At 42.9% G+C, this 24403-nt stretch overlaps 1 long non-coding RNA gene and 1 other non-coding gene across 4 annotated transcripts in view; one reads left to right on the top strand and one right to left on the bottom strand.

The window, feature by feature from the left end:
• LOC133257483 (uncharacterized) overlaps positions 1–24057 on the top strand; it is a 93077-nt gene extending 69020 nt beyond the window's left edge. Inside the window, exons 2-5 of one of the 3 annotated variants that reach the window (XR_009739574.1) lie at positions 6588–6713; positions 9658–10003; positions 12002–15832; positions 16331–24057. This is a non-coding gene — a long non-coding RNA (uncharacterized LOC133257483). Of the gene's footprint in view, positions 1–607; positions 5635–6587; positions 6714–9657; positions 10004–12001 lie in introns of those variants that run through there. The other 2 variants (XR_009739575.1, XR_009739573.1) reach the window with 2 other exon arrangements.
• Positions 16550–16621, bottom strand: TRNAY-AUA (transfer RNA tyrosine (anticodon AUA)). Its single transcript has one exon. It is a non-coding gene; the product is annotated as a tRNA-Tyr (tRNA).
• Positions 24058–24403: the final 346 nt, after the last annotated feature.

Here is a 24403-nt window from a genome sequence, read left to right as displayed (position 1 = left end):
AGCTTTCCTTCAACATCGCCTGTTCCCCTTCAGCCACCTGTGCCCGCAGGGAATCCCTTGTGTACTCACTCAGGTTGTGTAGCTGTCGTGTGTAAGAGGGTGCTTTTTTCATAGCTGCCCTCTTCCACACTGCTACTAGAAACCACATGATCATGAAAAGACAAACGAAACAATGATGCTAATGCAGCCCTTTCCAAAATAATCAGAGACATGGATGGCATTCACCAGAGCCGCCGTCCTCACTTATTTATGTCTCTGAGTACAAACATCTCCGCATTGTAAGGCTTCCTCTTTTCTTTCCAGTGCCCCAGAAATGCTGGTGAGGCAGCTTCCTTCTCAGGCCTGAATGTGTGGGCACCAGTGAAACTGCGACTCTAGAGTTTCCACTGGGCAGTCAGTCTTTGCTTCCACATCTAAGGTTGCAAACACTGCACTGCGGAAGGTGGTCACCTCGCCTTTTCACAAGTGGAACCCACAATGGAGAAAGGGAAGAGAAAGGTCACAGGGGATTTCACATCCAGAAGGGAGAGGCTCTGGGGCACTGTGAGGGGCACCAGTCAGTGGGAGGGGTGAGGGGGGAAGGGGGGTCTGGGGAAATGTGGCTGAAGTCTCAGCTCCGTCATGGAGCTCTTTGGTACCATGGATATATTGTTTACTGAATCCAGCTCCTGCTTTCCCTCCTATGAAATAAACGATGTTCTCAAACTCTCCAGAAGCATTTGGAAAAACTTACAAATTCATAAAAATGTTGCAAGAATAAAAAATAAGAGTATAAAGAACACCTATATACTCTTGATCCATTAATAGATTTGTTTTGAATTTTTTACTGTATTTGTATTTTCTCTATCTCCAGATATGATATAGATAAAGACAGAGATAGAGATTGAGATCAATATTGAGATATATAGATACAGATACGTGGAGCTTCCCTGATGGTTCAGCAGTTAGAGAATCCACCTGTAATGCAGGACACACAGGAAATGCAAGTTCAATCCTTGGGTCAAGAAGATCCCCTGGGGGAGGAAATGGCAACTCACTCCAGTATTCTTGCCTGGGAAATCCCATGGACAGAGGAGCCAGGCAGGCTACAGTCCATGGGGTCACAAAGAGTCAGACACGACTGAGAAAATAAACACATACACACACATACACATATATACACATACGATTGTTTCTGGATCATATGAGAATAAGTCCTATGCATTATAACCCTCTATCCTAAATACTTCAGTGCACATTATATACACTAATATGTACATATATACATGTAGCACAGTTATAAGCTGTAGTGAAATTAGTATTGGTATAATACTTCTATCTAACCTATTATTTTATTGCAGTTTTTGTCTCTCTCATCTCTTTTAGTCTGGATCATTTCTATAATCTTTCCTTGTCTTTTACGACATGGACATTTTTGGAGAATACACTGCCTTTCCATTTTAACACCATGTTTCTGAGCTGGGGTTTGCCTGCTGTTGCTCCATGGTTACACCAGCTCATGTTTTGGCTGTAACACGGCTTAGGAGATGCTGTGTCCTCCTCCAGGAACTTGATCTAGAAGCCCAAGATATCCATGGCTGTAATCACCCCATCAAAAGATTTTCTGATTTCTCTGGCACTGTAGTTTATAATTTTATTTTGGAGCTGATAAGCTATGCAAATAAATACTGCTCTGTTCTTCATCAGAATGTCCCTCTTGATTTAGGATAAATGGATGATTTTTTTCATGAATCAGTATTTACTGTGAGGTTTGAGAAATGATGGATTTCATTCTGCTACATTCTTTTCACATTTACTAGCTTGCCTTAGAAGTTCTACTAGAAATAAGAGCCCCTTCTCAGTCCCCAGTTTCTTATGTATTATTGGTATGAACTCTGGACTCAAGGTTATTACAGTTTAATTATCTTGATATCCCCCAGCCTGGCTGCAGAGTCTCCGTGACTTATCCTTGTCTTGGTTTTGAGCACTTTACTACTTTCTGGTATAAAACAATGTTCCAGGCTCAAAATGTACCTACTCTACCCTCGCCCTGGAATCACCATGACATGAAAAATTTTTGAAAACATGAGTTCCATTGTTTATCCTGGAACACTGCTAGCAGAGCAGCCTGCATTATGTGAGACTGAAGCTCTTTAGACAAGAGTAAAGTAAGTCCCTTCAGTCGTGTCTGACTCTTTGCAATCCTTTGGATCTGTAACTGCCGGGCTTCTCTGTCCATGGGATTCTCATGCAAGAATACTGGAGTGGGTTGCCATACCCTCTACTAGGGGATCTTCCCAAACCAGGGATCAAACCTGGGTGTCCCACATTGCGAGCAGATTCTTTACCATCTGAGCCACCTGGGGAGCCCTTTAGACATAAGAGCATGTTTGTAGGGTTTGTTTCATTTCTAGCTTCAGGAAAATTCAATTATCTAACCTTTCTCTGACTAATTCCTATACCTGAAACATAGCTTAAAAAAAAAAAAATCCATTAAGAACATGATCAAGTGCTTTAAATTTCCAAAGTTCCTGTCCGTGGCATCGTGTAAAATTTAAGGAAATAAGAAAAAAGACTCTATCCCCAACATTTGAAGGATACGATAATTAATCAGAAACAGTTACTAGAAGGTTAATTCAGACAAACAATCTCTGCAAGTCTGAAGGTGGGCAGACATAGGCCAGGTAGAGGATCTCCCTGGACAGGACACAGCATCCTTAGTGGGCAGCCTCAGGCATGTTTGACTGGTTCTTACACTTACCTGCGTGTAGAATTCAAAGGCATCTGGAAAACAGTAAGAGCTTAGTTGCCTGATCTTCATTATCTGAGGCTTCTCTCTTGGTAAAACCGACAGATGTTTCTCATAGATTTCTGACAAAGGAAAGGGGAATGCCACATGCCAGTGGACTGCAGCTGGGCTCGTGGTTTCACCAGGAGAGGAGGTGATGGGGTGTGCGGACCAAGGAGTGAATGCTGAATTTCAGGTCCCCAAAGTGCCCAGAGTAGGATTCTACCACAGGCCAGTCACTGAATTCAGTTAAGCTTTCTCTACATAAAATATTGTACTTGCTTCCTAATTATTTTAACCCATCCTTTAGACATGTTAAGGATATGTATGTTTTAGCCAAATAAATGTTGGTTGTTAAAATAAAAGCAGAGTTATTTCCCAGACAATATATAGATAGACTAAAATTGTCATAAACAATTAGAAAATTTTAAAAGGTGAATATAAAATAAAAATTAAAAAAGCAAAAAAAAAAATCGAAACAAGAAAGGATTCTGCCTTGAAATCTTAAGCAAATTCTATTTTGTCAATGATATTTGATGTTTTCTTTTTGTAATTGTGTCAATCAACTTGTAAGGGACTTTTAACTTCCATTGTAAAGTAATAACATACACTATTTTTTTTGTTCACAGTCAATTATACCAGTAATATTTATTAAAAAGCCATATTTTCAGTAGAAGTCTGAAAAAGAGAAAATTTTAAAAGATATATATGTATTTTTTCAGAGCACCACTTTATGTCTAAAGGTGAAATATCTGCTTATTTCTTTTGCCAAGTTCTCACATGCCCACCTACGCCCCTGTGGGTTTATCCAAGTCACAGGACTCTCTGCTATTGCCCAGTGAAAATCAAAGACAGTTCTCCACTGCCTGCTGGAGCTGCTGAACAAGAGTCTACACGTGGTGATGTGGACAGAATTCTGCTCTACTCCACACAGGGTGAGGACGTCCACCAGAAGCTGTGACGTGAACTTACTGCTGGCTCTCATCCCACAAGGGCAATAATATAATACAGAGGCTCTCCCATAGGCTTGATTTTTTTTTTTTTTGTACTGGGTGTTTTTTATTGTTGTTGTTGTTGGTTTTTTTTTTTTTTTTTTTGATTTTAAGGAATAGTGTTATTGAGAAATAATTCACATACAATTTACCCATTTAAACTATAAAATTTAGTGAGTTTTAACATGTATAAATTAACTATATACATTTATACTAAATATATACATATATCCGTAGCTGTGCAATCATTACCAGTGTCTAATTTCAAACAATTTCATTTCAAAGTGAAACCCAGTACTCATTAACTGTCATCCCCCTTATAATTGAGTTGTGATAATTCCTTATATATTCCATACCCAAGTTCTTTATCAGACACATTATTTATGAGTATTTTCAGTCAATGATCTGTGACTGGTCTTTTCATTCTCATCACAGTGTCTTTCAAAGAGCAGAAGCTCTTAATTTTAACAAAGTTCAATTTGTCAATTATTTTTCTTTTCCAGATTGAGCGTTTGCTGGTATTCCTAAGAAATTTTTGCTTAGTCTCAAGATCTTTTCCTGGGTATTTTTAATGTGCTTGTGTAACCAAGCACTAATTATAACCTATCTCACCAAGGTCAGAAAATGCCCAGACCTTGGCTTTCAACTCCAGCCTTTTTCTCAGGCAAAATGGACTCCACAGGCCTGCTCCGACGTTTCTTTTGTCTTCCCTCCCAGAGATGATCCCAGAACAAAGTATTAAACCCACTCAGTGGCTTTCTTTCTCCGTCTCCTCCCTTTTTCATTAATATTTCATCTCTAAGCCCGAACTGCCAGGAACCATGGTCAAAGAACGGTGTGGTTTTGATGAAACAGACCCTCAGTGTCTGACTCACTTGAGAGGCCAGCCTCGACGGAAGCCTTGAGGATGGAGCGAAGTGGCCGCCAGGCTGGGGAAAGAGAGCTGACGACTCTGAGATCAGGCTGTCGCCCACCCCCAACCCCCACCTCACCCCCGCCCGTGTGAATCCATCTGCCTGTAGCTCCTGGTTTTGTGAGCTTTTGTTCTTTTCCAGTTTTTTAAGCAACTGATTTTTGTTGCTGTTGTTGTTGTTTGTTTAACGTATGCATGGTGGGGTTGGGCACACTGGTTAATGAACAAGAAGCTGCTTTCTGATTCTCCCCGCCCCCTCCATCCCCTTGTTTCCACTGCTCAGATCTGCGGGGCCCCATGGAATAGGACCGCACTTTACACCTCGCCCCTGCCTGGCAGGCGGCAATTAGATTGTGTCTGAAGACTGAAGAAGGTGAGCATCTTGCAAATAACGTGAGAAAAGGCTCTGCAGCAACTGGCGCTCCAAAGCGGAGGCGCGGGGGTCCGAGATGCTGGATCTTCGGGGCTCACCGCTCGGAGGCTGAGGGGATGTTCGTGTTGTTTGGGAAGGCACGAGGCCCCGCGCCAACGGGGCTCGGCGTGCCCCAGCATCCGTCGGAGAACGCGCGTCTGTCTGAATTTTGCCTGGGTGAGCTCCTGCTCACGGGACCTCGAGGCGCTGGGAAGCCTGGCTGTGTGCCTCCGTTGGGGAGGGGGAGGGATGGGGCGGGGGTTGCCTAGAGGGTGGTACCCTAGGGGTTCCCAAGAGAGTAGCGACCAATATGAGCATCAATATGGAAGCAGAGGTGGTCTGGGAGCCTGACCAGAGCGAGGTCTTGATTTTTCTTCTCTGTTTCTCCACCGTCAGCTCGGTCCTCCTCTCAGAAGCCCCTCCCCGGGGGAAGGGCTTGCGTCTACCTGGGGAGAGAGAAGACCGCAGGCTATTGGTCTCCTTTCATACAGCATATGTGTAGCAGGGGCGTTTGCCAGCTTTATTAAGGAAGCTTTAGATTCACGTTCTGGTAGGTGAGAGGGAAGGGGAGTCAGACAGGAAACAGTGGCCGCAGCGGTCAGTCCGTGACGGATGCCCCCAGCGCCCCCCACACACGTGAATTACCTGCTGACCTTCTCCTGGAGACAGAGGGAGGTTACAGTCCAGTGTGGGGGGAGGCAGCAACTAATGTGTATAATAATATGAGTTTAAAAAAAATCCCCGTGGATGAGGAAACCGCAGATAATGGGTGGCTACAGTTATTTAATAACTTTTCTATCTTCACACTGTCTTATCTTGATCAGGAGACCCATCCCATCAAGCCTGCTAAGTATCTCTAGCTACATGTGGTTGTTATATGCATTCGGGGATGTTTTCATAGATATCTAGATGCCAGAACTGCAGCCACCCATTATCTGTGGTTTCCTCATCCACAGGGATATTTTTGAACTCATATTATTACACATATTAGTTGCTGCCTCCCTCTACACTGGATTGTAAACCCCCTTCTGTGAGAGTGTAATTCCATAAGGCAAAATGGATCTGTCTCTCAACTGAAATGGGTAAATAAGAAGCATCAACACAGTGAACTGGGTGTCCCCTCTTGTAAGACCCCAAAGGTCTTGCATATTAGATAACAAAGTGGCTTTTGTCAATTTCTGAATGGTCCTGGTGAATATCAGATTGTACAATACAAGCTGTACTCATATGTTAAAAAGGAAAGGGAAGTAGAATATGGTCTTACACACTTCACATTCAGCTGTGGAAACACACACACATGCACTAGGATGGACAGGGAAGCCTGGTGTGCTGCAGTCCACGGGTCACAAAGAGTCAGACACAACCGAGTGACTGGACAGCCACAAAGGATGGATAATGAAGCAAAGGAATGAAAAGGAGAAAAGAAACGAAGGATTTCTTTACTAGGAGAAAACAGCTGTTTTAAGAGCGCCTAGATAACTAATGCTTCTTTCTGTTGATCAGGAACTATCATGAGTTTGAACAAACTCTGGAAGACGGTGAAGGGCAGGCAAGCCTGGCATACTGCAGGCCATGAAGTCACAGTCAGACATGATTGAATAACAACACCATGCTGGGAAATGGAGGAAGGTAAGTGTGTGCAGGTGTAGATGTGCACACACGGCTGCAGGGCCTTGATTCATCAGGACGTTGACAACACGCTCTTATCTTGTGCACAAGCTGAAAAATAGTGTTAAAGGAAGAGTCATTTGGATTTGTGTCTGATGATAAAACCTTTCTCTCGATATTTTGATGAATGAATTTCTGTCCACCAGATGAGGAGGAGATCTAGACCCGTGGCAAGGATCCTACCTAGTCCTTGTGTGTCCAGTTCAGAACTTGTATTAGTATAAAGTTGACCGTGTGTGTTTCAGATTTTTTTTTTTATTAAATAAGGGAAAAATGAACATACATTTTCTGATGTCTTGAAAGCTTATCATTGTCATATGATAAATCTTATACACCCTCAGAGTTGGTGTTTCTTGCTTTCCCTGACTGCCTGGGTTGTGTATCAGCTCTGGTGCTGATTCTTGCTGATGTACTGACCTGGGGGCCATTGGGAGCCCCCACTCCATCTGCTCCATTTGCCTGAACACTGTTATCTTTATCCTTCATCAAATATTTAGTGGGCGCTCCTAAGCTTTCTTATACAAAAGAAAGAAGATCAACCTTTAGGATTTGAAGCTTGTATCACAGTGTAGCCTCAGCCTCACAAACAAGGCTCCTTCAGGAAACCTGTTCAGCTGCATTCAAGGTTCCAGTGGAACCCCAGGATCCTAAGAAGACCTGGACTGGGGGTGGCTCCTCTGCCCCACACAGCTCCTCCATTTCTCCAGTTGCTTCCACCCATCCTGTGATCTGGGACCACTATCCCTAGCCCCTCCTCTCTGCCTCCAATCTGCTGAGGTCTGGCCCCCACACTTAGCTGTGCATCTTCCTCCTGCTTGCTCTTCCCAGCTCCTCCTCTCCAGAACTCTTCATATGCCTCTTGAGTCAAGGAGGTCATGCCCTTGCAGGATGGGACTGACCTTCAGCTAGTGGGCTTTGGATGTGGGCATGAAGGAGAATATTCTCCCAGCGCTCTTCCTAAATCAGGGACAGTGGTTCTGTTGTCATGTGAGAGTGAACATTTAGCATCTAGGCCAATTTTTATATGCTCTCTAATTTTTTTTTCTTTTGTCATGCTGTATGGCATGTGGGATCTTAGTTCTCTGATCAGGGATTAAACTGGTGCCCTCTGCAGCGAAATCTTGGAGTCTTAACCACTGGCCCACCAGGGAAGTTCAAAATATGTATTGATTTTTGACAGCTCCAGCATATCCAGATTTACACACACGCATACATTTTTACAGACAAATCCATCTGTCTAGGTTATAAAAGGCAAAATTGTGTAGTAGCTAAACTAGAGTCAGAACGTCAGTATTTGAATCCCTTCTCTCATCTCACCAGTTGTATATTCTTGAGCAGGTTATTTAACATTTCCCTGAATCAGTTTAAGCATCTGTAAAATGAGGATGACAATGGTATTATTCTCTTGCCTTTGTTACTGAATTTGCATCAGTTTATTTCATATGATCCACTCAGGACAGTATCACCTTTTAGGTTTACAATTCCATCCTCAACATATCCATGAAAAGAGAGTAAACTTCGCAATTCCCAGGGCTACAGACACTTCACTGACCTTAGTTGATTGTTGACTATATTTCAGGAGCTGTGCTGAGCACTTGCTGTCAGTTGAATTACCCAAGTTTACTGATAACCTCTGTAATTAGGAAAATCAGGCAGCTCCAATGAACAGTTTTCTCATCCACAGAATGGGCACAGAATCTCTCTTTTGAATTGTGATAACAATTTAAGTGAGCTTAGGTGAAGGACTGGTCACAGCGTTTACTACACGTAACTGCAGTTATTGTTGTGATGGTTGTTAGTACTGTCCTTCTTACTATTAATCACAGCCACTTGTTTTCTTAAAGAGTTAAAACAGATTGTGCTCATCCACAGACCCCACTCGCCAGCAGAAGTATACCATGATGCATATGTGTTCTTCTCAGGCCCTCAAGGTCTGGGGGAACATTTATTTCTTTTCTCCTTCTAAAAGCATGTTTAGTCAGTGTATGGGTGAAACAGGGCTTCCCAGGTGGTTCCGTGGGTAAAGAATCTGCCTGAAATTCAGGAGACGTGGGTTCAATCCCTGGGTCAGGAAGATGCCCTGGAGGAGGAAATGACAACCCACTCCACTATTCTTACCTGGCGAATCCTATGGACAGAGGAGCCTGGTTGGTTACAGTCCACGAGGTTGCAAAGAATCAGACATGACAGCCTTGACTGAACACACGCACACACCCCATAAGTGAAACGAGAGCAGGAGCAAAGGTAAGAGAACTCAGTCTTTGTTTTAAAATAACACCATTATTTTGATATGGGATGGGATGTTCTGATTTTTCCAAACCTGTGTAGTTTTATGTATTTTGCTTGCATAATTGAAAAAATTAAGTACTGCTCGTTCTCATTAACAATAGGAAGAGAAAAAAAATGGTAAAAAAAAAAAAAAGGATCAAATAATGTCCTGCAAACCTCACTGGTCCTGGACGGTTTAAAATTGCTTCTCCACCAATGCAGCTGTGACACAGAGAGTGTTTCCTGGGCTCCTGGAAGCTTTGTCTATAAATGACTCCATTTTGAGAGTGGCCCCTTGTTCTTTGGTGGTGGTTGTTGTTGTTACTTATTTATTTCTTCCAGGAACAATATAAGGGTCTCCAATTAGTTGCAGGTGCAAATATTATGCATGCAATTAATTGTCTTCAAATGGTTAATTATGGGCAGAATTGGCTAATTTGGGGTGCAATTAACTGCTTGCCACTTCTTCGGAGAATGCCCGTAGACAATTGTGTCTGCAATTAATTTACAAGAGCCATTCCAGTGAAAACCTTGAGCTATAAATCCAAGAATAGAGTGGGAGGATTTTTTTTTTTTCGAAGCAGGATTTCATTCTGGGTTAATTGCATTGACTCTTTCCTTTGGCTTTTCTATGCAGGTTGACTGTAAATGGGGTTTTCTATGAGCTTCAGACGTGATTGGAGCAGGCCTGCTCCCTTGGAGAATGCTGAAAAGGAACAGAGAATCAGGGAACCTTCATGGAAGCCGAGGGACCCTTGAGCAGCCAGGATCCAAGTGGCCTTTCAGGGAGCCCTATTGTCCATGTGGTGGTGGCTTAGCTGCTCAGTCATGTCTGTCCGACTCTTTTGTGACCCCATGTACTATAACCTGCCAGACTTCTGTCCGTGGGATTTCTCAGGCAAGAATACTGGAGTGGGATGCCATGCCCTCCTCCAGGGGATCTTCTTGACCCAGGGATTGAACCTAGTCTCCTGCATTGACAGGTGGGTTCTTTACTGCTAATCTGCAGGGAAGCCCCTGTTGTCCATTAGTTCAGTTAGGTAGCTCAGTTGTGTCCGACTCTTTGCAACCCCATGGACTGCAGCATGCCAGGCTTCCCTGTCCATCACCAACTCCCAGAGCTTGCTTAAACGCATGTCCATCAAGTCTGTAATGCCATCCAACCATCTCATCCTCTGTCGTCCCCTTCCCCTCCTGCCTTCAATCTTTCCTAGCATCAGGGTCTTTTCCAATGAGTCAGCTCTTCACATCAGGTGGCCAAAGTATTGGAGCTTCAGTTTCAGCATCAGTCCTTCCAATGAGTATTCAGGACTGATTCCCTTTAGGATGGATTGGTTGGATCTCCTTGCAGCCCAAGGGACTCTCAAGAGTCTTCTCCAACACCATAGTTCAAAAGCATCAATTCTTCAGTGCTCAGCTTTCTCTCGGAGAAGGCAATGGCACCCCACTCCGGTACTCTTGCCTGGAAAATCCCATGGATGGAGGAGCCTGGTAGGCTGCAGTCCATGGGGTCGCTAAGAGTCAGACATGACTAAGCGGCTTAACTTTCACTTTTCATTTTCATGCACTGGAGAAGGAAATGGCAACCCACTCCAGTGTTCTTGCCTGGAGAATCCCAGGGACGGGGGAGCCTGGTGGGCTGCTGTCTATGGGGTCGCACAGAGTTGGACACGACTGAAGTGACTTAGCAGCAGCAGCAGCAGCAGCAGCTTTCTCTATGATCTAACTCTCACATCCATACATGACTACTGGAAAAACCATAGCCTTGATTAGACGGACCTTTGTCGGCAAAATAATGTCTCTGATTTTTAATATGCTGTCTAGGTTGGTCATAGCTTTTCTTCCAAGGAGCAAGTGTCTTTTAATTTCATGGCTACAGTCTCCATCAGCATTGATTTTGGAGCCCCCCAAAATAAAGTCTCTCACTGTTTCCATTGTTTCCCCATCTATTTGCCATGAAGTGATGGGACTAGTTGCCATGATTTTAGTGTCCTGAATGTTGAGTTCTAAGCCAACTTTTTTCACTCTCCTCTTTCACTTTCATCAAGAGGCTCTTTAGTTCTTCACTTTCTGCCATAAGGATGGTATAATCTGCATATCTGAGGTTATTGGTATTTTCCCTGCAGTCTTGATTCCAGCTTGTGCTTTACCCAGATCAGCATTTTGCATGATGTACTCTGCATACAAGTTAAATAATCAGGGAGACAATATGCAGCCTTGATGTACTCCTTTCCCGATTTGGAACCAGTCTTTGGTTCCGTGTCTGGTTCTAACTATTGCTTCCTGACCTGCACACAGGTTTCTCAGGGGACGGGTAAGGTGGTCTGGTATTTCCATCTCTTTAATAATCTTCCACAGTTTGTTGTGATCCGCACAGTCAAAGGCTTTGGTGTAGTCGATAAAGCAGAAGTAGATATTTTTCTGGAACTCTCTTGCATTTTTGATGATCCAGTGGATGTTGGCAACTTGATCTCTGGTTCCTCTGCCTTTTCTAAATGCAGCCTGAACATCTGGAGGTTCTTAGTTCACGTACTGTTGAAGCCTTACCTGTAGAATTTTGAGCCTTACTTTGCTAGCATGTGAGATGTGTGCACTTGTGCCTGTTGTCCATGGTTCCTGCTTATTTGTTTTCTCTGCATGTTCATCCATCTCTGTACCTTTTCCGGAGCTGCATTTCAGTGCATTTGCAGAAATGAGTGTCCTCATGTCTTCCCCATCATGTTCAACGTCTCCACTCAACAATCGATTTTCACAGCTACTTTTTAATTTACTTATCAGCAGAGATCAACACTTAAACAGATCCTTTCCACAATCATTTAAGTATAGTTTTAAAATTTGCTATGTTGTTTCTATGGGCCAACCACTGAGCTAAATACTATGATTACGTTATCATATTTAATCCTTACAATAATCCCATGTACTAGGCCCTCTTTTTATCCCCATTTTGCTTATAAAATTAAAAGAGTTTTGGTGTCTTGCAGGTAAATGGTGGAGCTGAGGTTAAACCATGCCTGTGTGAATCCAAGCCTTAGATCTTGGCGACTCTGAGATATTGGGGATTTCAGACCTGAAAGAGCGCTTCCATGCCACCCTCTGTAACTTCTTCTTGGACAGATGGAGGAACCCATGACACACAGCTAGGGACAAAGCCAAGCTTAGGAACCAGGTTTCCAGCCACCCAGACTAATGTTCTAACTACAAGGAGTTGCCAAATGCAAATTCCATGCACACAGCTTGGTCCGTTTTCTGTCCTTTCTTCATAAAGGATCATTTTCCTGTGGAGTCTGAGTTGTCTGTGTGTCCACATTGACCACTGATGGGGAATGCCATTCCACTGAAAGTGCCTCTCAGGACTGTCCAGGGACCACCAGCAGAGAAGAGCTCAGGTTGCAGCCACTCTCCAGGCTGGAACAATTGTGCTACCCAGCCATTCCTCACATCTTGTTTCTTTAGCACTGGGATAGGACGGGTAATCAAAGATGACAAGCTCCCTCTGCTCCTCCGGTGTCTCTCGCTATGCAGGCCGGCCACATGCACATGAATCTGCAAAGGCAGCTGCTGCGAGTCTCAGATACAGAAACTCTGAGCCACATGGGGCTTCATCACGTTGCTGCAAGGAAGGAAGGAATGGCATCGGTCATCACATTATTGGAAGGAAGGAACATGTTTGTAGCTAGCAGAGAAGAAAGAAAGTTCTACCAACATGAGATTAAATCACCTTGAGTTTGTGTAACTGATTTGGTCTGCATCTCTTTTAAGGATGCTTCTCTGGTACTCAAATATGGGGATGGCAGAGCAACTCATCCCATGGAGGCTGGCCCACTTGAAATTTTTTGTTACCTGCCATTGGCAGAGGCTCTGAGAAGCTAAAGGGGTTCAAGTACAAGTGGCAATAACCTAAATGCTGTATGATGAAGGAGGTCAGCACAGAAAGGATGGATGTCCTTCTCTTTGTTTCTGGTGAATTGTAAACTTCTTGGAATAAAAGTCTACAAAGGGAGTGAAAGAAATCTACCCAGATATATACATCTGCCATGTGTCAGGGTCTTCATACACCTTGTCTTTAAACCTATCCATCTGCCTTGCATGAGGGATGTTTGTTACCATTTAAATAAGGAGTAGATAAATCTGGGAGGGACGAGCCAGCTTGCCAAAGCTCACACGCCCCATCAAGCAGAGAGAGCCCAAAAGGAGGTGTCATGGGGTTGACGATAATGATAGTCACGACTCGTTTCCTTGTGTCGTGTTTCCCAAAACTTTCTGTAAGATGACTTTGAGTAAGGTTGAGTTCTCACCACTTTTTAGGATGAAGGGTAGCTCTAAACTCTTTTCTCCTGTAAAATATGATTTTGTTTTGCTCCTAAACAGGTGTGGCTTGGGGAAACATCTTCTGTTCCCTTCAGGGCATATGTGATCATTTGATGGGTGTGCGGGGATGATGTGTGGAGCCCCTTGAATCTGATCTCCTACTCTGCATCCGAGACCTGGTTTCTTATTTATGTCTTAGGTCTTGGCCACACTCTTGGATTTAGGATTTCTGATTTGCACTTCTAACAGAGATTAGGATGTTCAGTACTACTTCTATCAGTTTGTCATTGTCTTCAAAATCTCAGGCCCAGCGTGACAGCTCATAGTGAGCTCTTGTTTTGAACACAGACACTCCCCTGCCCATTAAGTCCTTCTCCCCACTCCCACCCCCTGATGTGACATATACCTCATGATCAAAGTGTGGATTCCAGAGCATGCACCTGTAATAAGAATAACATTGTTCATTCCTTGTCCTAGAAGATACAAAAGGTACCAGAAGGCTAAAAATTTGGTTTTCAGAAAGAAACAAGAAAAAAAAAATAATCAATTTCAGAAAGAAAAGACTTGTCAAGGCAATTTCTTGCAAGAGCAAACCTTTCATTAGAAATCAAGTTAGGTCTAGTTTTGAAGGCGTGGCGAGATGTCGCCTGGCGTTTCCTATTGTCATTTCTTACATGACACAGACAGAGGAGAGTGATTGTTTTCAGTCCCACTTATATTAAAAGAGAACTAACCAAATGAGTAAAATCAAATATAATTAGTTTTACCTAAATTGTAGGTTTTCAGAGCAATTAATAAAACTGAGAGTTGAAAGCCGCTTGTTAAGCAAATCAAAGATCAAGGAATATATTTCCTTTATTGAATGTCATTCCTATGTAAACCAACCTACACAAATCATCTTCATGTTTGAAATATAGCAAGTGGGTAATTGGAATATTCAGCCACAGCAGTAACTTAAGCACTGCAGGCATCTCCCTGGATCCTGACTATAACATGATATCTCCACCCCTAACTCCAGTTCTCATCCCTGAGGAGCTGAAGGCATAGTTGTCAAATACCAGAATGCTGGAATCAGGAAGGACTCCAGTTTGAGTCTCAGCTTGGTTCCCCCACTGACTCTGGGAGCAGGAACACTCCCTTTACCACCAAAGCCCCACATTCCCATCAGTAAAGCTGGTCTACCCAAGTGGTGTAGACCCTGATGCCAGGAAAGACTGTGAGCAGGAAGAGAAGGGGAAGACAGAGGACAAGATGGTTGGATGGCATTACCCACTCAATGGACATGAGTTTGAGCAAACTCAGGGAGATGATGAAGGACAGGGAAGTCTGGTGTGCTGCAGTCCATGGGGTTGCAGAGTCAGACACAACTGAGTTACTAAGCAAGAACAACCCAAGTCATATTGAGTTGGAATTCTTCAGGAGGAATTCTTCAGATGCCTTATGCAAAGTATTAATATTTAGCAAACTGCTTTTCATATGGCTTAAGCCAATAAGTGCTTTTTACTACTATTATTCTTATTTTCCAAATGATATGTGAAATAATTCTGGGGAGCCAGTTATGGTCACATTATCTTTTCCAGAACTTACCAACCCATTATAGTGTGCCGTAATCGTGCATCTCTCTCTCTAGTTGATGGCAGGAAACTCACTTTCCTGTCTTGAGCCTGGATCTCATCAGTACAATGGACACTCCCTTCAGCCTTCATAGGAAGGTCCTTGGAATAGAGGTCCTTATGGCAAAGTTGTGCCACATGCAAGAGCTGTATCCTTGGGTGCCCTTAAAAATTTTGGGAAAATATTTCTCCCTCTAAAAATTCATACAGCTTAGGATCCCAGGGTGACTTTCCAGGGACACGTCATTATAGAACCACAAGCCCAGGGGATACTAAGAATTCCAAGGCAGCATCTGAAACTCCATTCCCATGTGCTTCATTCTATCAACCATTGAAGCATTTGCATTTGTTCTACCTGAGCTGATCTCGCATTTTCCATGGAAAATAAGGCACATGTGATACTGTGGTTTTATATTATATATATAACATATAGTCTTTGTTTCTACTCAGAGTTCTGAAAACCCTTGAGGTTTCTTGAGTGAAGAGAGTGACAGAGCTGTCTTTTGTTATGTTAACGAGGGGATGTTTGGAAAGCACCTCAGGTCAGGGCAGAGCAGGGTGTGGGGGTGGGGGTTGCTGATTGCCTAGAGAACCAACCGTGTGTTTGAAGGGCTGGCACTTTAATGCCCTCCTCCTGGCAGCTGAAAAGGGAAGAGGAGTTGGAGTATGCACCAGTGACCAATGGCCAATGATTTCATTAATTATACCTATGTAATGAAGTCTTCATAGACACCAAAGTGGAGGGCTTGGAGAGCTTCTGCATCCGTGAATGAGGGAAGACTTGGGGAGAGCGGCATGATCAGAGAGCCTGGAAGCACCACACCCCGTGCCCACAGCTTGCCGTCTACATCATATCCACCTGGCTGTTCCTTATCATAAGCGGTTAATCTAGTGAGTGAAAGGTTCCTCTGAGTTCTGTCAGCAGTTAATGGAACCCAAAGAGGAGTTGTTGGAACCTTGTTTCTAGCCAGTTGGTCGGAAGGGTGGGTAGTTATTTGGACTTGCGACTGGCATCTGAGAGGAGGTTGGATGGGTGGTGGGCAGGCTTGTAGGAAGGAGCCCTTAACCTGTGGTGTTGGACACTATCTCCATTGTCAAGACACCCAGCTCATATCCAAGATTTGCCGGGTGGTGTGGAAATATCTGCCATACACTGGAATCGGGGACTGGAATCCTTATCATGTATCATTATGCCTGTTTAGCAGATAAACACACTGAGACAACAGAGCACAGAACCTGTCCACAGAGTGTGGGATAAAGTGTAAAACGTACCTTCTCTTAATGTTTATGACAATGACTCCATAGACCTCTTACTTTAGCATCTTGTTAATATTACTCCTGCTTTTAGGTTTCTGTTGTTTGGTTGGTTGATTTTTTTTTTTTTAACAGATGGCAGAACAATTGCAGGAAAGATGAGGACCTAATTTGTATGCCTAGTTTCCTGCAGCTCCAAGGGGTCTCCAGGATTCCACTGAAAGTGAAAGTGAAGTCGTTCAGCCGTGTCTGACTCTGCGACCCCATGGACTGTAGCCTACCAGACTCCTCCGTCCATGAAATTTTCCAGGCAAGAGTACTAGAGTGGGTTGCCATTTCCTTCTCCAGGGGATCATCCCAACCCAGGGATCGAACCCGGGTCTCCTGCATTATAGGCAGATGCTTTTCCATCTGAGCCACCAGGGAAGCCACTGAACCAGGCATCAAATGATGGGTGGTCCTTTGTTGAGGACCTGAGAGTCCCCTGAGAAAAAGGACCAAGGAGATGCTGGAACTGACCTTCCAACCAGGGTATTGAAAAATAGAGGTTTCCATAAAGGAGCAAAGATTTTTCCTGGAATCTTCTCAAAGAGAAAATGTAGCACATTTTATTTGGACTGTAAACAAACTTACATTAAAAAATGCTTGCCTTACTTCTAAATTAGATGTGGTAACAGGTAATGGGGTAAATGGGCAGCCTGCAGGTTTGGGAGGCAGAGTAGTCTAAATTGTCAATCCTCCTGTGAATGGCCTCATGCCCCAGGTAAGCTCTGTTCTGTGGGTTCAACTGAGAGTGAGGGCAGCGACCTTTTTCGCAGCTCTCTGGGAGGACCCAATGAGATGCTGCATATCACCTGCCCTGTTGACCTTAGTATCGTGAGTCGATTGTAAATGGAGAGATGTTCAAACCCATTAATATATCACCATTTTCCATCACATCTAAGTAAGGTTTCCTTTTTGGAAACAAACAAGGGTGTACAGACTTTAATATAAAACCCCATTCCCAAATAAGCATACAAACCTTAATAGAAACTTAAGGAAAAAAATATTGAATAATTGAATAATAAATAGAACAGCATATAGATGAATTAAGAGCCCAGGAATGAGCACCATATGGGTGAGAATTTGCTTAAAATACACACAGGGCTTGGAGGGAGGGGGGCAGAAATAGAAGATTGTTGGCAAAAAAATATATGCTTTGGGACGATGCCAAATTTGAAAACATTTGAATAAATAATTTAAGCTTACAGAAAGTATAGAAAGATTTCTCTCATCCTCCTAGATAAACGAGAGAGAAGAAATGTAGGTGTAGATCCAGAAAACTCGCAGTGAACATGCAGGCGTTTTGGCAGAAACTAGTTTGGAGTTGGCTTGGCCAGATTCAGAAACAAGACTCTTCCTCTAGGATGTTACTATTTAGCACACAACACTCCGTTGAATGCTTGCATGTAGAGGCATCTTTCACTTTAGTTTCAGCATAAGCTCCACCAGGATTCAAATAAGGGGTGTGCCTGGCACATAGGACTCCTCATACCTGTGTAATAAGAGCCTGCACCTGTCTTTTCTGCAAAAAGGACATGAGATCCTCCTAGAACATCGGTTCACAATCACATTCTTTTTGTTCAGTCCACCGTCTCACTTTTCATTTTCATATTCTCTGCTGTTGTGTGTGAATATGGAAATGTGCCTTACTTTCACTCGTTTTAACCAGGACAATGACTTCATTTAAATAGGCATCATTCTCCCAAATATTTTGGTCCTGGGCTCAAGAATCTATTATATTTCAAATAAAACATGTACAGGGAGATATAATGTTGTGTTAACTGTGCACTGACTATCAGGTTAGAACTCACTGACATCCATTCTTCGGTACTGTGTGGTCAAGTTCAGTTCAGTTGCTCAGTTGTGTCTGACTCTTTGTGACCCTGTAGACTGCAGCACGCCAGGCCTCCCTATCCATCACCAATTCCTGGAGCTTGCTCAAACTCATGTCCATTGAGTCGGTGATGCCATCCAACTGTCTCATCCTCTGCCATCCCCTTCTCCTCCTGCCTTCAATCTTTCCCAGCATCAGGGTCTTTTCCAATAAGTCAGCTCTTCACAGCAGGTGGCCAAAGTATTGGAGCTTCAGCTTCAGCAACAGTCCTTCCAATGAATATTCAGGACTGATTTCCTTTAGGATGAACTGATTGGATCTCCTTGCAGTCCAAGGGACTCTCAAGAGTCTTCTCCAGCACCACAGCTCAAAAGCATTGATTCTTCAGTGCTCAGCTTTCTTGGTCAAAGAAAGCACAACCTTGTGGTCAAAGATAAACACCATTTTGGGTTGGAAAGAAGTCAGTTGTGTCCTCACTGTCCAGGGAGAGATGATCCTTCATTTCTTCACCCTCGCTGCCCTCAGAGCACTGACCTGAGGTTTCCAAGGCTGAAGTCCCATTTCTGAAATCAGAGGAAGTCTGTTTGTGTGCCCAGCACTCTGTGCCTGCTCCAATTTCCCAAATTCTCAGTTACTCACTCATGGTGCTCTGCACTGAGCACCAACTGTGTGGCTTGGCACGCATCATGGCAGGTCTCAGTTTACAGAGCCTCTGCCTTGAGAAGCCCCCGCCTGCCCCTGGAGCGTGCACGGTGCATACTCAAGAGGCTTCAGAAACACAAGAACAGCAGACAGGTGGACCGTGATTTAGCACCTCACGTGGCCCTTCGCTGCTCCCTGGACGTCAAGACAAATAGAACATATGACAAAAGTACAAGCTATCCAGCCTGCTCTCCCCCTTATGCCTTTCTTGTGGATCATTCTATAAGCCATGTGCTCTGTCGCCTTGAGGAAGGTAATTTGTTTTTATCAGGGCAAGTTATAATACTTCTTCCAGGGATTTCTGTTTCTAAAAGATTCTAATGACTTACCAGTCTTTGGTGAGTAGACCTGGTCGCTGGGACCTTCATGATCTGGGGTTAAATCTCTCCTTTTTTTTTTTTTTTTAATGATTCAACCAAAGTGTTGGAGTCCACACTGTGCTTTTCCCAACCCTGCATCTCTGTTCACTCCTCTTTTTTCTTGCACAGAATGTCCTCTGTCTTCCTTTGTGTCTTTGCTCCTCCTCTCTGGACCCACCCAGTTCTTGAAGTGCTGAGTCATCCTTCATCTGCGCACCTGGACCAGCTAACAGCCTGGTAGTGAGATGCTGATTTCAGGAAGCCTTGGCTGTGGATCTTGGATCCTCCAAATTTATTGATAATTTTGGGTGGATTATTTTCTCTCACTGATCCTCAAATTTCTTCACCTGTAAAATGGGACCAGCAGTGCTTATTTCTGAGTTACTGCAGGTGAGATTAAATAAGATGAAAGTTGCTCAGTGGTGTTCAACTCTTTGCAACCCCATGGACTGTAGCCCACCAGACTCCTCTGTCCCTGGGATTCTGCAGGCAAGAATACTGGCATGGGTTGCCGCTTCCTCCTCCAAGGGATCTCCCAAACCAGGGATCAAACCCAGGTCTCCTGCATTGCAGGCAGATTCTTTACCATCTGAGCTACAAGGGAAGCTATCTACATGCATTCAGTGCTACTCAAAATCTTTGTTTTAGTTATTTTTATATTTTTTAACTCAACGAAAAGCAGGTTCTTGTAATTCAAGACACTACTCTTCTTTTATACCACCATGATCTTAAAATGATGCCTTGACAGGCAGAGTAAACAGGACACATGCCAGTATTAGTATTGTTTCTAAGTAGTTTTCAGGCACGTAAAGTAATACCTATATGACAAGAACAGTTCAGAATTTTGTCTTTAAAAAAAAATCTACAAAACACAATTTTGTTTTAGTTTATTTGTTGATTTTTGCACTACTCAGATGTGTTCTCATGCTGTACTCTACACATAAATTTTATTTTATTTATTTATTTTTTTTAATTTTATTTTACTTTTAAACTTTACATAATTGTATTAGTTTTGCCAAATATCAAAATGAATCAGCCACAGGTATACATGTGTTCCCCATCCTGAACCCTCCTCCCTCCTCCCTCCCCATACCATCCCTCTGGGTCGTCCCAGTACACCAGCCCCAAGCATCCAGTATCGTGTATCGAACCTGGACTGGCAACTCGTTTCTTACATGATATTTTACATGTTTCAATGTCATTCTCTCAAATCTTCCCACCCTCTCCCTCTCCCACAGAGTCCATAAGACTGTTCTATACATCAGTGTCTCTTTTGCTGTCTCGTACACCGGGTTATTGTTACCATCTTTCTAAATTCCATATATATGCGTTAGTATACTGTATTTATGTTTTTCCTTCTGGCTTACTTCACTCAGTATAATAGGCTCCAGTTTCATCCACCTCATTAGAACTGATTCAAATGTATTCTTTTTAATGGCTGAGTAATACTCCATTGTGTATATGTACCACTGCTTTCTTATCCATTCATCTGCTGATGGACATCTAGGTTGCTTCCATGTCCTGGCTATTATAAACAGTGCTGCGATGAACATTGGGGTACACATGTCTCTTTCCCTTCTGGTTTCCTCAGTGTGTATGCCCAGCAGTGGGATTGCTGGATCATAAGGCAGTTCTATTTCCAGTTTTTTAAGGAATCTCCACACTGTTCTCCATAGTGGCTGTACTAGTTTGCATTCCCACCAACAGTGTAAGAGGGTTCCCTTTTCTCCACACCCTCTCCAGCATTTATTATTTGTAGACTTTTGGATCGCAGCCATTCTGACTGGTGTGAAATGGTACCTCATAGTGGTTTTGATTTGCATTTCTCTGATAATGAGTGATGTTGAGCATCTTTTCATGTGTTTGTTAGCCATCTGTATGTCTTCTTTGGAGAAATGTCTATTTAGTTCTTTGGCCCATTTTTTGATTGGGTCGTTTATTTTTCTGGAGTTGAGCTGTAGGAGTTGCTTGTATATTTTTGAGATTAGTTGTTTGTCAGTTGCTTCATTTGCTATTATTTTCTCCCATTCTGAAGGCTGTCTTTTTACACATAAATTTTAAAATTTTGTTTTTCAGATGTGAGAAAAAAATGTTTCCATATGATAGGATGTATTAGTCTTCTAGAGTTATCATGGTGAAACATCACAGACTGGATTAAACAGCAGAAATGTATTTTCTCAGAATTCTGGTGGCTGGACGTCCAAGATGAAGGTCCAGCAGGTGTGAGTCCTGCTTGCAGACGGATGCCTTCTGGGCTTGTGCTTGCCTACGTGCCTGTGGAGGGAGAGGGAGTGAGGTCCCAGATGTTCCTCCTTATAAGGGCACTAATCCTGTCAGATCAGGGCCCCATACTAAGGCCATACTTAGCTGTCTTTACTTTCTTAGAGTCTCCATCTCTGAATAAACCACACTAGAGGTTGGACTTCAACATCTGAGTGGGTGGGAGACAGAATCATTCAGTTGGTAACAAAGGATAATGGTCATCATCTGAAAATAACCTCCCAGGACCTTATGTGGGTAGGGTTTCAAGCAACATTTTCACCACTTCTTGGGTTGATGCACACTCCTGTGCATCTTTTTGTTCCTTTGAACATCCGCAGGATCTTACTTTCCATTCGGTCCTCTTTCCAAGCTCTGATCGTGTTTGTTAAAGAAAAGTCACCAAATAGTGGTTGACTCTATGACTCAAATCTTGATGCAAAGATCTCTCCAAAACTAAGGAATATTTTTAAATAGATCTGATGTCAATGTGTTGAGTGGAAACTGCTTATGTGCTGGTTTCCCCAGAGTCAGTGGAATGGCTATATTTTGTGTGACTGGTTTGTATTTAATTTTAAAAAAGAAAGATGAAATCATAGGCCCTGAAAATAAATTTAGAAGCAATTGAAAATAATTGCATCATGACAAAGTAGTGCAAATTTTTATTCCAAACCTAATATTCATTATTTTACCTCTTTGTATTTCTCTGCATCTATATCTAAACACATACAGGTATCTCCAATATGTGTGAAATATGTCGAAATAAGTATGTAATCTTTTTGCTTGATTCACAAGTACACAGACTAATCCAAACCCCAACATGTGCACAAACCAATCCAAACCCCAACATGTACACAAACCAATCCAAACCCCAACATGTACACAAACCAATCCAAACACCAACATGTACACAAACCAATCCAAACCAGCTATTGTGATTCAACTCAAGAACAGGGGATTCTCTAGAAATAAGTGTGCAGGTAGAAATTATACAAATCCTCCATGTGTGATAAAATTCTAATTCTGCAAGGTGCTCTGCACACCCCCTGCCGCACCCCCAGCCTCACTGTGTACAATCTTTTATCTTTAATATTTCCATATATTTTATACTAGTGGATCTTGATGAATTTAAGCCTGGGCACTGCACGGATTCCAGATTTCAAATGAATAACTCTTTCATTTAGTTAATAGCTGCAGCAGAGCCATAAAATGGTAATAGTTTATGACTTTCAGGATATAACCTGCAACCACAGACAATATAAATTATATTACATTGCACTTTACGGCCGTGTGAAGCATAGCCAGGAGCTCACCACTGGTGTAAAGTCTGAGGAGGAGGGGGTGGGTGAGGGAAAGAACTGTTTATTTTTTTGCTTGTTGGCTAAAAAACGCTTTCCTCCCATGACCCAGTGAGCCATAATTCTGATCGGAGGCGTCCACACCACTGTGCTGAAGACAATTGTGGCCACAAAAGAAAACTATTCATAAGGAATGGAGGTGGATATTTTCATTCCATCCTCAACTTACAGGGCTTCATCCAGCACAAATGGAAAAGCAACCTCCATTTCTGCTATAGGCATCAGTAATTATTTTCAAGGAGACATGTGTCTTAGAAAAGTGAGGTATGGGGGAGCGCATAGAAATGTGCTGTGTCTGGACTCGCCAGGGTTTTTGTTTTGTTCTCTTATCTGTGAAGAGGAGCCTGGGTGATGTTATCCTTCCTTCAATTGTTCCTGTGGCTTCTAAATCCTGCTTCATGTCTGGGCTTAAGGTTAGGCCTCTGAACTGAGAGGGGAGGATGAACCCTGATTCTGTAAATGGACCGTCTAAATAAAAAATGAAGATAATAGAGCTTCAGAAATTGTTAAGGGCCAGAGGGAGAGAGTGAGGCAGCCCAGCTTTTGAAATGACGGAAGGCCACTCACTCCTTCGCTGCACCTGCTGCCTGAGAAGGGCTGTGTTTTTGAAGAGGGCTGTGGTCCGATCTGCATATCAAATAGCTGATTTGTAGATGAGGTCATTCATTTTGTGGTCTGTCTGTTTGCTGGGCTGAGGATGGGCTGTTGCCTAGCAGTGGCCCCCAGGGTCCCTGCAGCCCCTTGAGTCAGCAGCCCTCCTTGTCCATTCTGAACTCAAATCCAGGATTGCCTTTCATGAATAAATCTCTGAAATATCTAAGGGATTGGTAAGTTCAAAGCATGGGCAATACGTGACCAGCAAAGCTTTTCCTTGATGGCGTTGGTTCATCAACTTAGGTATTGTTTAGGTAAAAGAGTGAGCTTGTCAACATTTCTGTCTCCTGCTCACTATCACAGGGATGGATAAGGCTTTAACATAGAAACATGGTACCTGCTTTGGTCGTGTTTAGGAAAAGCTTACTGCTTGAACACAGGGTGAAAGGAGAAATTAAAATATGCTGCCCTCTCTGTGGAAATACATAAATATGGTAGAATTCAATGTGGAAGATTGATTCCAACTTCCAAGCAAGTTTTCTTGTTCTAGAATTCTGTTAACCTTCTGGCTGTTACTGTGTGCATGTATGTGTTTGTCTGTGTGTGTGTGCATATACACACCTGCATATTCCTGTACACACACACACACACATTTTAACTGCAGGCTCTTTCCAATAGAAATCTGCAAAAGAATAAAATCATGACTTCAAGTCAGCCAGCGCCTTTGTAATGTAGTCTTTGTATGCTTTTCAAAAGAGAATAGTCATTTCACCTGGTCTAATTCTTTAGATTGCATTTTTCATGGCTTCATGGCTTTGTCTAGTAGAAAATGTTCCAAAGCAGAACTTTCTTCTAAAACTTAGGAATTAGAACCAGGAACAAAATTTGATTTAAATACATAAAGATGACACCCATGTTGTGGAGGTGTGCATCTTATCACAGATCCTTTTCTGGAATAAATATCTTCCTTTGTTATGGATCTCTGGTTCATTACATTTTTCAGTCTCCAACTGCTATTTCAGGCTGAAGGAATAGCTTTGCAGACTGGGAATATCCTATA

Source organism: Bos javanicus, chromosome 11, assembly GCF_032452875.1.
Source record: "Bos javanicus breed banteng chromosome 11, ARS-OSU_banteng_1.0, whole genome shotgun sequence".
Classification (NCBI taxonomy): domain Eukaryota; kingdom Metazoa; phylum Chordata; class Mammalia; order Artiodactyla; family Bovidae; genus Bos; species Bos javanicus.
Note: the sequence above shows the minus strand (reverse complement) of the source record. Positions and strands in the feature narration are given on the sequence as shown.